The sequence below is a fragment of the Odocoileus virginianus genome, chromosome 26 (genome assembly GCF_023699985.2).
Source record: "Odocoileus virginianus isolate 20LAN1187 ecotype Illinois chromosome 26, Ovbor_1.2, whole genome shotgun sequence".
Taxonomy (NCBI): domain Eukaryota; kingdom Metazoa; phylum Chordata; class Mammalia; order Artiodactyla; family Cervidae; genus Odocoileus; species Odocoileus virginianus.
The window spans coordinates 6,656,372-6,672,136 of NC_069699.1; the positions used below are offsets into that span (position 1 = coordinate 6,656,372).

A 15,765-nucleotide genomic window follows, 5' to 3' on the forward strand; every position below is an offset into this window, starting at 1 on the left:
TTTCTTGCTTTCTAGTGCCTACATTGTAGATTAGTGCAGAGACCTCACTCCAGTGCTCTCTGCTGAGTGTCCCTCCTCTGAGGTCTCCTTTCCAGCAACAGTAGCTAATTCTGCCCAAAGGTTTTTACCCTTGATATGTTTTCAGATGATACATATACATATTTTAAGGGATCAATGACTTTGACATTAATTCTGGGGAATTATGAATCCCTTTTCTTAATTTACTATACAGAAATCAAAAAGCCAGGACAGCTATATTAATACCAGAAAATTTAAAGGCAGAAATTGTTTCCAGAGTCCAGAGATAAAGAGGGATATTTTGCAGTGCTAAAAGGACCAATCCACAGCAGACAAAACAGCCCTAAAATGTCTGCACCCAGTTAACATACTTAAAAGTACATAAAGCAAAAATTAACATGTAAAACAAATTCACTGTCATAGTCAGGGTTAACAACTCACACAGAGAAAGGAGACATGAACAGTTACATCAGTGTTGAGATACAAAACACATTAGAGAAGTTGCCTGTTGGTAGGCATGGAAGGGAATAAGCAAGTTTAAGAAACAGGAAAAAAGTAAAAATTAAAATCAAATAGAATGAAGCCTGATATAAACTGATGATAGGATTCCACATGTTAAAGGTATGTGTACCTCAATTCTCTAGACAACAGGGGAAAAATGAAAATTAAGAATGAAATTTATTGGAAAATCCTAGTATTAAAGATTTTTTTCTTTCAGCATCACTTTTGAATTCGTAATTCTCCCAAGGTTATCAACGGAGTAGACACTGTCTTGATACCATGAATCACAGTGTAGGTAATTATACATTCCAAAAGCATGCATGTTCCAGTGTCTATTGATCATCTTGAAGTTTTACTTCTGCCACAGCTGAAATAGAAGGAAAATAAACATAAACATCAAGAAGAAAGCAATCTTCCCCGAAAATCAAGCCTGATCCTTATATTGAACATCAGACATGAGTAATGCATAGGGTTTGATTTAACCAATTTTGAGTGGTCAAATAACGGCATTATTATCTTTTAAATTGTGGATCGATATTAGAAGCCCTTGTATTTTTCTGCTGATGCTGCTAGCAGATTTTCCTCATCGTACTTTTATCCACCCTCCCCTCGGTGTACCAATCCAGATAATAATTCAGATGGATATTATGGCCCATGGTTCCTGGAATTTTTCTTTTGCAAGGTGCGTGGGTGGATTTTGTGATTATGTAAGCACAAAGCTAATAGGATTGGCGGGCGCCCCAGCTGAGACCAGGCAGGTGCCCGACAGTCTCCTCCCGGCCTTGCTCTTCCTGGGTGTGGGCTGGTGCCGGGCCGCCCCTGTTACATAGCAACCCCAACATCCCTGCCGGCTGTGCCCTGCCACCTACAGCTGCTAGCTAGAACCGAGAAATATGGACACTGACTCTTACACTCCAACAGCCTTTAAAGTCACCACTGCAGAAGGAGCTTGGATCTAGAATCCGAGTTTGTAGGTTGCATTGGGAGGAATCCATGGTCGTAACTGGGCTGAATTGGGTGCTTACGTTAACTGATAAGATTTGTGGAAAGTAATGTTTTGGCCTGTGTTTCAGGTACCTGTCACTGCATGACAAACTAGATGAAAAGCTTAGTGGTAGAAAGTACCATGACCTTCTATCATGACGTAACTAGGAGGGTCTATAATTTGGATGGAGCAGTAGGGACTGAATGTCTCTGTTTCACTTGCTGGGCTGGAGTATGCAAGATGATTTCTTCATTGACGTGCCCGACACGTGGTCAAGGATAGTTTGAAGGGCTGGGGCTTGGCTGGGATAGCTTGACGAGGTACACGTCTGGCTTTGAGTCTTGCTCTTGGCTGCTTTCCTTGGTTTTCCTTTGTGTAGTTTCAGGGTCTCTCTCTCTCTTCATAAGGCCTCTCCTTATAGTCTCTCCAGCAGGGTAGTGAGAATTCATACATGAGCACTTAATGGCTTCCAAGAGTGCAAAAGCAGGAAGTCACGGGCTTTGGAAGTCTTAGGCTCAGGACAGGCAGATGCTCAGTTGTATTATATTCTTGCTAATGTCTAAATATTGGCTCAGGTCCAAGAAGGGGGAACTTCTCAAGCATGTAAGGACTAAAGGTGTGATTTCCCCCCAGATCCACTGATGTAAGACTTCTGCAGCATGGTTTGGGGCATAGATAGACAGAGGCTACTGAGGTTTAAGAAGTGCCTAGGACTGCCAGATAAAACACAGGCTACTCAGTTAAATTTGAACCTTAGATGAACAATAAGTAAGTTTTTAGGATAAATATGTCCAATGTGAGCAGCATAGTGTGCAATGTTTGAGACATACTTACCCTAAATTGGCTTTTCCTTCCTGAGATTCAGACTTAATAGAGCATTCTGAATTTTTCTTTGCTAGATTTGGCAACCCTAGGTGAGAGCCTGGTGAGCAGAACTTAATAGCTGTTTATTGGTCTGGTTGCAAGGTGGTTTCAGGGCATATGAGGACAAGAAGTAGAAGGCAGATCTTTGAGGATAGCAGAGGACTGAGGCTGTGTTCAGGCAGTGGACCAGAGTGGCTGAGGTTAGGACAGTGGGATCAGCAGACCAGAGAGGAAATCTCAACCTTGCTCTGAAAATCAGTTGTGTGTGTATATGTGTGTGTGTGTGTCTGTGTGTCTGTGTGTGGTGGTGGTGGTGGGGTATTTTAGGCTTTCAAATAAGGCACATAATATAGTGCTACTCAGTAGGGCTGTGGTGAGGATTAAACATGGGTACCTGGAAAGCACTTGGCACAGCACCTGTGTAGTAAGCTCCACAAACAGGTTAGTGTAGGCACCATCAGAGCAGCCTTGGCGCAGTGATCATAACGTTGTGGGTATTGAAGCTGGAACACAGGGAGTGGGGAAGAGGCATGAAGGAGGCTAATGCGCCCAGAACAGAGGCCAGGCTCTGTGCCTGGTGCTTACATTTCTCCTTCTCCCTTAATCATCATAGCTTTTGCATGGGCAATAAATCAATTTTAGAGATTAGTGAATTGACTTGGAGGAATTAATGTTTGCCTGAATGGCAAAGTCAGGTCTGTCTGACTCCAGAATTTTTTTCCTATTAAAAAAAGACAAGTTAATATAGTTCATTCAGGTGTACCTCAGTTTGGGGACTTCCTCTTAGTGTCCTAGGGCCAGTCTTTCCTTGACCTTGGCCTCTGTTGCTTCAGCTCTGAGCCTTCCCTACTCTACTGTATGATAGAAGAGGAGCACGCACTTGCTTCTCCCAGAGCCCGTTGCAAGCATTCACTATGGTGTGAAGACTGATGAAAACTCTAAAGTTCCCCACAGATGTTGAAATTGTTTAATAAACCCTAGATCATCAAGTGTCTGTGGAATTGACATATTAATCATGTGTTCTGCTAATTCTAGGCCTTGGCAGGATGGGAAGCTCTGCTTTCTAGAAGGGGATTGGGGAGGTAGGAAGAAAAGAGAGGTGAGTCTTAGGCTGTGGTGTGTTTCCCCCGGAACACTCTGGCAGAAGATTTTGAGGATGTAGGATTTAAGGGCAAATAGTTGAGCAGGACATGAGCCATCCCTGTGTGGGCTGTGTATCTCTCCCTCTGGCTTATTGCTGTTAGGAAGCCTTTGCCTGAGGCACGGGGAGGTGTAATCAAGAGATTGATGAAATGCCAATTTCATGTTTCTTTCATTGTCTGCTATAGATTTGGAACTTATTTACAAGGCCACTATGAACTTTCAGACTTCCCCAGAGAGGAGCAGCTTAGAAATATGTGGAAGTATTGTCATTATCTATTTTATGGGTGAGCATGATGTAAACAGTGACTGACAAAGCTTGAGTGAGCTGGGTCGTGCCTCTGGCTTGGGTTTTCTCTTTCTCTAATTCACTCTGGGTCTGAATTTCCATCCTCCCAGCTCTCCGGACGTGCAGCTGCATTCATTATGCTCACGGACTCTGCCCAAATCCGCCACATAAGGCACACAGTGGTCTGCAACCACAGATTCATTTCCCGGGCAGTAAATTATGATAACGTGACAAGAGAAGGTTCTAGTTCTGACACATATTTTCCAAGTTTGCCAGAGGTAACAGCATAGCTGGTGGGGTGTCTGTGTGTGTGTGTGTGTTTGTGTTTATGTGTGATGGGGGAGGAGTGGATGTGTGGGCTTCTGAAAAGCATCTTGCGAATGCCATGGTAGAAGGAGAGGCGAGAGTGCTCTCTGCTTGGTAATGAGATTCAGTGTTATGGGGCTGTTATTTTTAGAGTTTAAACTATGAAAATCTCATTCGCTCCCCAGAGGCCTCCTCTCTGCCATTCTTTAGCACATCAGGTGAGAAATCAAGTGTCATCTTTAAAAAATGATAACAGATCCCAAGTTAACTTGTGAAAAATACCTCTTTCCCCTAATTCTAAGTGTTTGGTATGGCAAGAATCATCTTATAAATTGGAATTCTGATTTGAGATGAGCAGGGAGAGACAAGAAAAGGATGATTAGAGATAGAGAATTAAAAATGGAACTTGACTTTATTCTTTATGAATAATTAAGCACAAATGCTCACTGCAAGTGTGTGTGCTTGTTTGTGTACTTGACTTTTATGCATATGTGTATGTATAGGTAACTTGCGACTCCCATATGTGTGTGTATATGTATGTGTTTCAGACATGCTTTTTGATATATTCTATGAATAATTTTTGATGATCTCTGTCTAAATTCTCTTCTTTGGTTATCCTTATATTTTATCCTCACATTTGTTCCCATCAGATTTCTTTAGCAGAGCTAGTAACCTGGTTGCAATCTTAAAGGTACAAAGGCATGTCTACTTTGATCATATAAGCGTCAGAGACAGAAATTTCAATTGTTTTTGCATACATCCAGTCAACCAGTAAAATTCAGGAGACTAAACAAGAAGATGCTCATTGCTTCAAATTCCAGCTATGTGGGTGATATCTTCCAAATGTGTATTTCTGGTATTAAATTTTCCCATGAGGCTGGGCATCTCAGAATTGATGCTTTAAAACTGTGGTGTTGGAGAAGACTCTTGAGAGTCCTTTGAACAGCAAGGAGATCAAACCAGTCAATTCTAAAGGAAATGAACCCTCAATGTTCATTGGAAGGACTGATACTGAAGCTGAAACTCCAGTATTTTGGTCATCTGATGTGAAAATCTGACTCATTGTAAAAGTCCTTGATGCTGTGACAGATGGAGGGAAGAAGGAAAAGGGCCTCAGAGGATGAGATGGCTGGGCGGCATCACTGATGCAATGAACATGAACTCGGGCAAACTTTGGGAGGTAGTGAGGAAGGGAGATGCCTGGTGTGCTGCAGTCCATGGGGTCGCAGAGTTGGACATGACTAGGTGACTGCACAACAACAACAATGATAGATTTATTCCTAGTTTTTTAATGGAATCTCTGTAGTGTTTTCCATAATGGCTGTATCATTTACATTCCAACTAAAAGTGCAAAAAGGTTCCCTTTTCTCCACATCAGTCTAACATTTATTGTTTGTAGATTTTAAAATGATGGCTATTCACTGGTCATAGCAAACACCCTCTTCCAACAACACAAGAGATGACTCTACCCATGGATATCACCAGATGGTCAAGACTGAAATCAGGTGGATTATGCTCTTTGCAGCTCAAGATGGAGAAGCTCTATACAGTCAGCAAAAATAAGACCTGGAGCTGACTATGACTCAGATCATGAGCTCCTTATTGAAAAATTCAGGCCTAAATTGAAGAAAGTAGGGAAAACCACTAGGTCAGTCAGATATGACTTAAATCCCTTATGATTATGCAGCAGAGGTGATGAATAGATTCAAGGGATTGGATATGATATACAGAATGCCTGAAGAACTATGGGCAGAGGTTCATAACACTGTACAGAAGGCAGTGACCAAAATCATCCCAAATAAAAAGAAATGCAAGAAGGCAAAGTGGTTGTCAGAGGATGCCTTACAGATAGCTGAGAAAAGAAGAGAAGGGAAAGGCAAAGGAGAAAAGGAAAGATATACACATCTGAATGCAGAGTTCCAAAGAATAGCAAGGAGAGATAAGAAAGCCTTCCTAAGTGATCAATGCAAAGAAATGGGAAAACAATAGAATGGCAAAGACTAGAGATCTCATCAAGAAAATTAGAACATTCCAAGGGAAAATTTCATGCAAAGATGGGCACAATAAAGGACAGAAACAGTGTGGACCTAGCAGAAGCAGAAGATATTAGGAAGAGAAGAATTATACACAGAAGAACTATACAAAAAAGACCTTAATGACCCAAGTAACCACAATGGTGTGGTCACTCACATAGAGCCAGACATCCTGGAGTGTGAAGTCAAGTGGGCCTTAGGAAGCATTACTTTGAAGAAAGCTAGTGGAGGTGATGGAATTCCAGCTGAGCTATTTCGAATCCCCAAAGATGATGCTGTTAAAGTGCTGCACTCAATATGTCAGCAAATTTAGAAAACTCAGCAGAGGCCACAGGACTAGAAAAGGTCAGTTTTCATTCCAATCCCAAAGAAAGGCAATGCAAGGAATGCTCAAACTACTTCACAGTCGCATTCATCTCACACGCTAGTAAAGTAATGCTCAAAATTCTCCAAGCCAGGCTTCAGCAATACATGAACCATGAACTTCCAGATATTCAAGCTGGAATAAAAGGCAGAGAAACCAGAGACCAAATTGCCAACATCCGCTGGATCATCAAAAACGCAAGAGAGTTCCAGAAGAACATCTATTTCTGCTTTGATGACTATCCCAAAGCCTTGGACTGTGTGGATCACAATAAACTGTGGAAAATTCTGAAAGAGATGGGAATACCAGACCACCTGACCTACCTCCTGAGAAACCTGTGTGTGGGTCAAGAAGCAACAGTTAGAACTGGACATGGGACAACAGACTGGTTCCAAATAGGAAAAGGAGTACGTCAAGGCTGTATATTGTCACCCTGCTTATTTCACTTATATGCAGAGTACATCATGAGAAACACTGGGCTGGATAAAGCACAAGCTGGAATCAAAATTGCCGGGAGAAATATCAATAACCTCAGATATGCAGATGACACCACCCTTATGGCAGAAGGTGAAGAGGAACTAAAAAGCCTCTTGATGAAAGTAAAAGAGGAGAGTGAGAAAGTTGGCTTAAAGCTCAACATTCAGAAAATTAAGGTCTTGGCATCCGGTCCCATCACTTCATGGCAAATAGATGGGGAAACAGTGGAATCAGTGGCAGACTTTATTTTTTTGGGCTCCAAAATCATTGCGGATGGTGACTGTGCCATGAAATTAAAAGATGCTTACTCCTTGGAAGGAAAGTTATGACCAACCTAGACAGCATATTAAAAAGCAGAGACATTGCTTTGCCAACAAAGGTCTGTCTAGTCAAGGCTATGGTTTTTCCGTTAGTCATGTATGGATGTGAGAGTTGGACTATAAAGAAAGCTGACTGCCAAAGAATTGATGCTTTTGAACTGTGGTGTTGGAGAAGACTCTTGAGAGTCCCTTGGACTGCAAGGAGATCCAACCAGTCCATCCCGAAGGAAATCAGTCCTGAATATTCATTGGAGGGACTGATGCTGAAGCTGAAACTCCAATACTTTGGCCACTTGACGCAAAGAATTGACTCATTGGAAAAGACCCTGATGCTGGGAATTTTGGGGGGCAGGAGGAGAAGGGGACTACAGAGGATGGGATGGTTGTATGGGATCACTGACTCAATGGACATGAGTTTGGGTAAACTCTGGGAGTTGGTGATGGACAGGGAGGCCTGGTGTGCTGCAGTCCACGGGGTCGCAAAGAGTGAGACACAACTGAGTGACTGAACAGAACTGAATTGAACTGATTTTATTCCTTTTGTTGCAGTTGTAAATGGGATTGTTTCCTTAATTTATCTTTTTGATTTTTCATTGTTAGTGTATAGGAATGCAAGGGATTTCTGTGTATTAATTTTGCTTTCTGTGATTTCACTAAATGCCTTGATTAGCTCTAGTGGTTTTTTGGTGGCACTTTTATGGTTTTCTATGTATAGTATTCACCTGCACGACCAGGGAAGTCCTACCTCCTTTTTTATTTATTTACGTTATTTTTTATTTTTTTTCTTTTTAATTGGAGGCTAGTTACTTTACATTATTGTGGTGGTTTTTGCCATATGTTGACATGAATCAGCCATGGGTGTACATGTGTTCCCCATCTTGAATCCCCCTCCCATCTCCCTCCCCATCTCATCCCTCAGGGTCATCCCAGTGCACCAGCCCTGAGCACCCTGTCTCATGCATCGGACCTGGACTGGCGATCTGTTTCACGTGTGTTAATATACATGCTTCAGTGCTATTCTCTCAAATCATCCCACCCTTGCCTTCTCTCACAGAGTCCAACAGTCTGTTCTTTACATCTGTGTCTCTTTTGCTGTCTCGCATATAGGGTCATCATTACCATTTTTCTAAATTCCATATATATGCGTTAATATACTGTATTGGTGTTTTTCTTTGTGACTTACTTTGCTCTGTATAATAGGCCCCAGTTTCATCCACCTCATTAGAACTGATTCAAATGCATTCTTTTTAATAGCTGAGTAATATTTCATTGTGTATATGTACCACGGCTTTCTAATCCATGTGTCTACTGACGGATATCTACCTGCCTCCTTTCTTGATGAGTCACCACAGACATTATTTTGGAAAGCTGACTTTGGCAAGAATTCTTATCTTTTGCCTGCTTCTAAGCCAGTTTTTCCAATATCCCATTCCTGGCTCTGGAATGAGTATGGGGTTCCAGCAGGTTCCATCCTGGCCATAGAACACCATAGAGGAGGAGAGATAACTTCTCCTTTATCCTTTATGAGGAGTCCTTTCCTGAGGCGCCCTTTTCCCTACGACACGTCATAAGTGGATAAGCTTACCTAGGTTAAAATTTTCCACTGTAGCCACTGTAATTCCAGATAATCTTTAGTAAGTTTAACCTGCTTTTTCAGCCTTAAATCAAATTTTATTCATCTGGGACCTCACACTAGACTCAGTTCGACCTAGGTTGGCCCCGGTACAACCCCAGACCTGATCTGGTTTCCAAGTTGGAACCATTCTGATGCTGGAACTGGTCTGGTTTCTTAAGTTGAACCCATCTGACCCCAGACCCAGTCTGGTTTTTAAGTTGGATCCAGTCTGACTTGGCTGATTTCCAGACCCAGTCTACAAAAATAAATGTTCATGTGAAGTCTGAAAGCTCACAGTGCAAAGGCTGTGGAGAGGAACTGATCCCCTTACCGCCCCGCTTCTCCCCGCTGCCAACATCCAGGGGCAGTGAGCTCAGGAGCTCAGTGGTACACGCACCTGATTGCTCGTGGCTTCCAGGGCTCTCCTTTAATTCTGTCTTCTGACACCACAACTGTTAAGAGATACTAAGGCACATTACAATTTTTAAGAGTTTATTTGAGCAGAAATCAATCTGAGTTGGGCAGCATCCAGGCTAGCAGATAGAAAGGAGTCCAAGGAACTGTACAAAATAAAAGGCATTTTGTACAGGAGCAGGAACGAGGAAGTGAAACGAGGCTGAAAAAATGGGTTGACTATCGAAAGGTTTCCTTGCTTAGTGGGGCTGGTGGGGGCCCCTCAGACCGATTGTCCAAGTAGTGCTGATCAAGTGGTGTTTAATCCACCTTTGGTTGGCTCTGCCGGGATTCTTTAATTTTACAATCATGCACACACATCTCCTGCTCCATTTTGTCTCTACGTAAATGCCACCTCCTCAGAGTGATTATCTTTAAGCATTTAAAATAAAATACTGCTCCTGTACCCTATCTTCCTGACTCTGCCTCCTTTAATGTATTTTATCTTTCTTCATAACACTCATCACCGTCTGACATTATATGCTTATGCTTACTCTCACTCCTATGTAAGCTTCCTGAGGAAGGTTGTTTTTTTTTTTTTTTTTAAATGCCATTTTTCCAGTGCCTAGAACAGTATCTGTCATCTAGAAATTGCTCAATAATTATTTGTTAAATAAACAAGTGAATGAGTTCCCTGGAAAGCTTTCTACCAGCATTCTGGTAAATTCTGTCTAGTGTTAGTGCAATTATTTTATTTTGCTGCTCTGGCATGTGATACAGGGAGATGTACCATAATGATAGTTTGAAAGTGGAGCTTGTCTATCACTTCTTTCTTGTCACCCACCAAAAACTCCTTATTCCAGGGAAGTTGCTGATTAGGTCAGTAGGATTTCAAATGCAGGAAAAGTGTGGAGTGCTGGCTTCCTTCTCTCGTTTTGTAAATATCCTGAGAGCTACTTCTGTGTAAAGTCACTCTTTCTGGGAAGAGTCAAGTGCTTTCTGCAGGGAGCTGAGCCCTGACAGAGCCCTGGTGACCATTTGAGCCAGCTTGTGCTTTTCACCGCAACACAGAGGAAAGTCTCCTGGTTTTGATGCCACTTTGCAAAACTTGAAATGAAAGTCGAAACCAAACTATGTTCTAGGTTACCCTCCTGACTTGCACGTGTACCTGGGTTCTCTCTTTCCCTCGTCAACCTCTGCAGCTCAGTTGACACAATATTTTGCTTTTATTTTACAAAATATTCATCCTTAAAACCTGTTTCTATAAAGAGAAGAATAGGTGGGATGTGGACTTCTTAAAAATATTATACCTGAAAAATATCCTGAACAGTAGAATGGTTGCAAACCTATGTCAGAAGCTGTGTTTTCAACAAAGTTAGGAATGGTATGCAACCCTGAATCCTCGTCATGCGCAATCTAACAGATAAAACCCTCTCACCCTCATTTTGTCCCCAGGGGCCAGGATACGGATTGTCTGTGTCTCCATATTCCAGGGGGCTCTCCAGGCCCTGAGTCACATCTGCATGGACTTTGTCCACACCTGTCAGGCCCCACTGGTATCTGACAGCAAAGCAAATGCTTTCAGGGAAAAACTGCCTTTTTCCCCATTTTGATATTCTTTTCCATTATTCCCTATAAAGCTAATCCAACTCTACATGATGACCTCTTATTTTGGCCTATTTCCCTTTCTGGCATCTCCCACCTGTGTGGTGTCTGGGGGTTGGTGGTAGTGGTGGTGAGGTGGGGGTCTCAGGCCCAGTGGGGAAGGAGACAGTGCCCCACCCCCCGGCTCCTCCCTATCAGTGGAGTATTTGGTGGACCCTGACTGCTGGGCTCACCTGGTGTTTCGGCGGGCTCCTGAGGAATGAACCTACCTGGGCTGCCTCTGTTGCCAGGCTGGGCATCAGGAAACATCTGGCTGAGGTTACCTCCTTCTGTAGGTTGAAAGGTCATGTGATCCCCAGCAGCTGTGCTGCTTCTCATTTCTGGGGTCTCACACCAGATCCTCTTCCTCTTCTACCTTTCAGAGTTCCACTTCAACTGTCTCTTGAGTTATTTGCAGTGTTTATTATGGTACTTGATGGGGGAGGAGTGGGCAGGGCCAGAGGATGCCATCTTGTTGAGGACAGAAGTTGTCAGGTTCTACTTTTAAAGATAAGTTTTAGTTGAGTACTTTTGTCATCTGCAGGAGAAGGCAAAAACTGCTGTAGTTTTAAATTTTTTATTTATTCAAAAAATATTTTTAATGTATTTGACTGTGCTGGGTCTTAGTTGAGGCATGCAGGATCTTTAGTTGCAGCTTGTCGAGTCTAGTTTCCTGACCAGGGATGGAACCTGGGACCCCTGTATTGAGGTTGTGAAGTCTTAGCCCCTGGGCCACCAGGAAGCTTCAGAATTAGGTGGGCCTGAGTTTGAGCCACAGTTTCACCTGTTATTTGCCATGCGACTTCTGGCAAGTTCATTAACCATTGTTAAGTCTCAGCTTCCACATTGGTAGAGAATAACCCAATTAAGTTTCTATCTTTTTTTCTTTTTCATTATGGTTTATCACATGATACTAAATATAATTCCCTGTGCTATACAGTAGGACCTTGTTTTATCTATTTGTCCATTGGATTCTCCAGACAAGATAACTGGAGTGAGTTACCATTTCCTACTCCAGGGGATCGTCCCAATCCAGGGATCAAACCCACATCTGCTGCATTGGCAGGTGGATTCTGTACCACTGAGCTAACTGGGAAGCCCCCTATTAGGTTTCTTAAATTTTAGTCAACAACGAGAGGCCTGACTAGCTTGAGAAAAAGAATCAATGCAATTCCTTGAGAAGAAGTTGGGTCAGCTGGGAAAAGAGAAGCCATTCCAGCTATTTTAACCAGAGAGGATTTAATAAGGTGTCTGGATTAATTGGGTATTGGAGGACTGAAAAGGCCATTACAGAACATTGCTGCTGCTGCTGCTAAGTCAGTTCAGTGGTGTCTGGCTCTGTGAGACCCCATAGACAGCAGCCCACCAGGCTCCCCTGTCCCTGGGATTCTCCAGGCAAGAATACTGGAGTGGGTTGCCATTTCTGTACTAATATAAAATTAGTAACTGCAAGAACCAGTCCCACTGCTAGGGCTCAGGACACAGTAGGAGGAAATTGGGGTGATCAGAGCAGAAAGACTTGCAGGTGAGACTGTAATGGATCAGTACCGTGACCTCTGCAAAAAGGCTCTGCCTGATGCTGGTAATTTGGGGCTGAGAGGAGGGACAATGAGGCTAGTTCAGAGAGTGTGGAAATAAAAGCTGAGTAATAGAAACCATGCCTTGGTTTGTGTTCCACTGTTTGTGGAACCAATTAATGCTACTGGGGTGGAGAGATGCTGCCCAGGTGTCACTGAAAAACTTTGTTCAGGAGGAGCAAGTTCTTCCTCCTCTCTTCCAGTCTCCCTCCCCACCGTTTGTGGCAGAGTTGACTTGAATCAGACTGACAGAAAAGAATGATGATTTGCACAGGCCTCACCCTCGCAAAGTAAAGCAAGGTGTGGTTTGATCTGAGAACCAGTCACTTAATAACTAGCAAAGAAGGATACTAGGTAGTCCATAGAATCAAAGATCTTAGAAAGGACAAGAGCCAGGCCTGATCAGAGAAGCTTGAAGTAGAAATTCACTAAACTGTTAGTGTGCAGACACTGCAGAGGAATTCTTTACGGTGTTGCTCAAACCACTGTCGACCCTTTTGTGTCCTCAGTCAGGAGTAAAATATCTGGAATAGAGACAGAACTTGGCCACGCTTGTTCTATGTCCATTCTAATGGTCAAAAGGATCAAAAGGATGGGATCCCATAAGTGGCATCCCTCTAGGATCATGTGGAGGAGGGAAAGGACCATCTCCAAAGGAAATAATGCTGAAGGAAAAGAGATGAAAAGTTATATACCACATTAATTGACTTGCCATAGGCATCTGGCTGGTCACAGGATGTGTCATATCAGGAGCTCATGGTGGGTGGTGTGTTTCTATTTTTACCCTACAGACTTTTTAGACTTTTATATTGCTTCTTTTCATCTCTCACCATAATTTAGGGTAACTTGTATGTATCTTTAAAAAGCATTTTTTTTTTGTTTGAAAATAATTAGGAAGTGGTTTTGATGTAATTGCCTTAGTTATTCCTCTATTGCTTTTTTTTAACCTTTGTAATATAAATAATTCTGTGATAAATGTCTTCATACATAAATCTTGGGCTGTGCATTAGCTGTCTTGACTAGAGAACTCATAAGAATTCTGGAGTGTCCTTCTGGGTTCACATTCCTGGTGTGGAAGGTTGAACAGGTTGTTGATCAGCTGATGCAAATACTTCTTCCTAATGGAGTGCAGTGTACAACCTGCACATCTGTATATGGCAGCCCTGAATCTTGCTTCTGCCACATACTTACTGTGTGAACTTGTACAAGTTTTTTTTGCAAGTTTGTTGCCTCCATTTCTGTAGAGAAAATAATACTTACCTTCTAGAGTTATTGTGAGAATTAAATGAGTTAATATATGTAAAACCCTTAGAACAGGTCAGGAACATACTAATTGCTATGCATATTTATTATGATGATGTTATTATTATCAGTGGGTATGAACATTTTAAGATGTTAGCTGCAGGCTGCCAAATAGAAACTCACCTTAAAATGACTGAAGACCTAATATAATCCTCTAAATCTGGAAGCCTGGCAACTCTAGTTGATGTCGTGATCGGATTCAAGACTCTTCAAGAACTATAGACTACTCTTGGAGACCTGCTGAGAAAAAGCTGAAATATGAAGCCACATTTTCCAGAGATGAGATGAGGCACAGAAATGGAAGGTTAATTGGCCCAAGAGGAAGCGTGTGATGATGGAATCATGATTACAGAAAAGGAAAAACCAGTAAAGAAAGCCAGTAGTGGGGAGTTTATTGGAAGAGAAGCCACTTATCCCTCTGTGGGGAGGAGAGGTGACTTAAAGCTCTTCATGAGCAGGTGGCCCAGAAATCTGGGTCCCACCAGAGGGGATGCTTAGGAGCTGTCACGATTAATTCTCAGTTGGGGTGCCCTGCTCACTTTTGGCTTCATATGGCTTCAGATGAGAGCCGCATGCTTGGATCTCTTCTCCCTCTCTGAAAATTTTCCTCTAGAATAATGGTCACCTTGTTAACCACCACCACCAGTTTTCAAAGGAGTACTTTCAGAAAGATGCAAAGGGCAGCAGAATGCTTGACCAAACCCATTTGATTTCAGAAGCCTGTCTCTTCTCAGACGTGTCACTTTCATTAAAACAAACCATAAAGATTCCCATGCCTGCGGACAGAGGCGGAAAAGCTCTCTTGGAGGCAGTTTCAGAGACATCTCCATGCAGAATAAGCAAAGTGAAGGTTGGGCCGGCCTCTCACTGCACTGAGCGACCTGTGGAAGGTTCTCTGTCCTCACACTTTTATCTCTCCATTTACCTTTTACCTTTTTATGTTGAGGGAGGAGAAGCCAGTCAGCCTGTGTGGAGGTCAGGATATTCTTTGGGGCCACGTTAACCAACAAGCAGGGGGACACAGACCCCAAAACAGGATTTTGAATATAGATAGTTTATTCTCAAGGTGTGAAAAGAACTCAGGAAGTGGGTGAAGAAGTGGGACAGGGAAGGAAAGTCAGCTTATAAATGGTGTGTTTAGCCAGTTACCACCATGGACACCTGGAGCTTTATCCCATATGGATACTCTTGGGAAAGAAAGGAACACAGGATTCAGACATATCCTACTGTGGGGCAAAGGAGCTGAGGTATTCATGTAACAACCTCCGTCAGTTATTGGTTGAGGGCTGCTCAGGGAAATGTTAATTTCTTGGTGTTTCCAAGACTCAAAGGCCTGCTAGAAGTGTCGGGAAAAGCCCATGAAGAGATGCAGATACTGGTAGGTGGGAGTCTGCCTCATATACAAATATGGCCAGGTCTGAGGATTATGGGTTGGGCACTTCCAGTGTCTGTTCCATGTAGCTTAGAGGTCAACACCCAAGCTCAGGTCTTCCTCTGGCCCTCTTTGCTGTGGTAAATCTCGGCAGATCAGTGTGTCCTATGTGGGTAAAGCTGATTAAAGGTCTAGTTAATCACATTACAACAGGAAAATTGTTAACCAGTACTTATGGAAAATATACTTCTGTATGTGATCATGCATCTGGGATTATTTTGGATGATATATTTTGTCAGTAGAAATAGAATATAGGGGACTAGTTGGTTGAGAAGTAGAACAGGTCTTGGGAAACAAGACATTTGTAGTGGCAGTCCTGTTTCAGAGGAAGAGAGTGCAGAGTTTGATATTTTTGTAACTGTGCAGTAGGTCTCAGTAGAGAAAATACCTTGAGATTCTATTGAGAAGGGTTGAGTTGGGATGAAAAAGGATACATTGATCTCATGAGCTTCAGAGCATTGCTTGTTCCCACTGGTGTGGTCACAGCCAAGGCACACGTGCCAAG

At 42.6% G+C, this 15,765-nt stretch overlaps 1 long non-coding RNA gene across 1 annotated transcript; it reads right to left on the reverse strand.

Annotated features, from left to right (window-relative positions):
* Positions 1-471: 471 nt before the first annotated feature.
* Positions 472-11,280, reverse strand: LOC139031198 (uncharacterized). The gene is made up of 3 exons (XR_011483590.1): positions 11,180-11,280; positions 9,310-9,364; positions 472-886 (listed from the first exon to the last, which is right to left on the reverse strand). It is a non-coding gene; the product is annotated as an uncharacterized lncRNA (long non-coding RNA).
* Between the last annotated feature and the right edge of the window lie 4,485 nt (positions 11,281-15,765).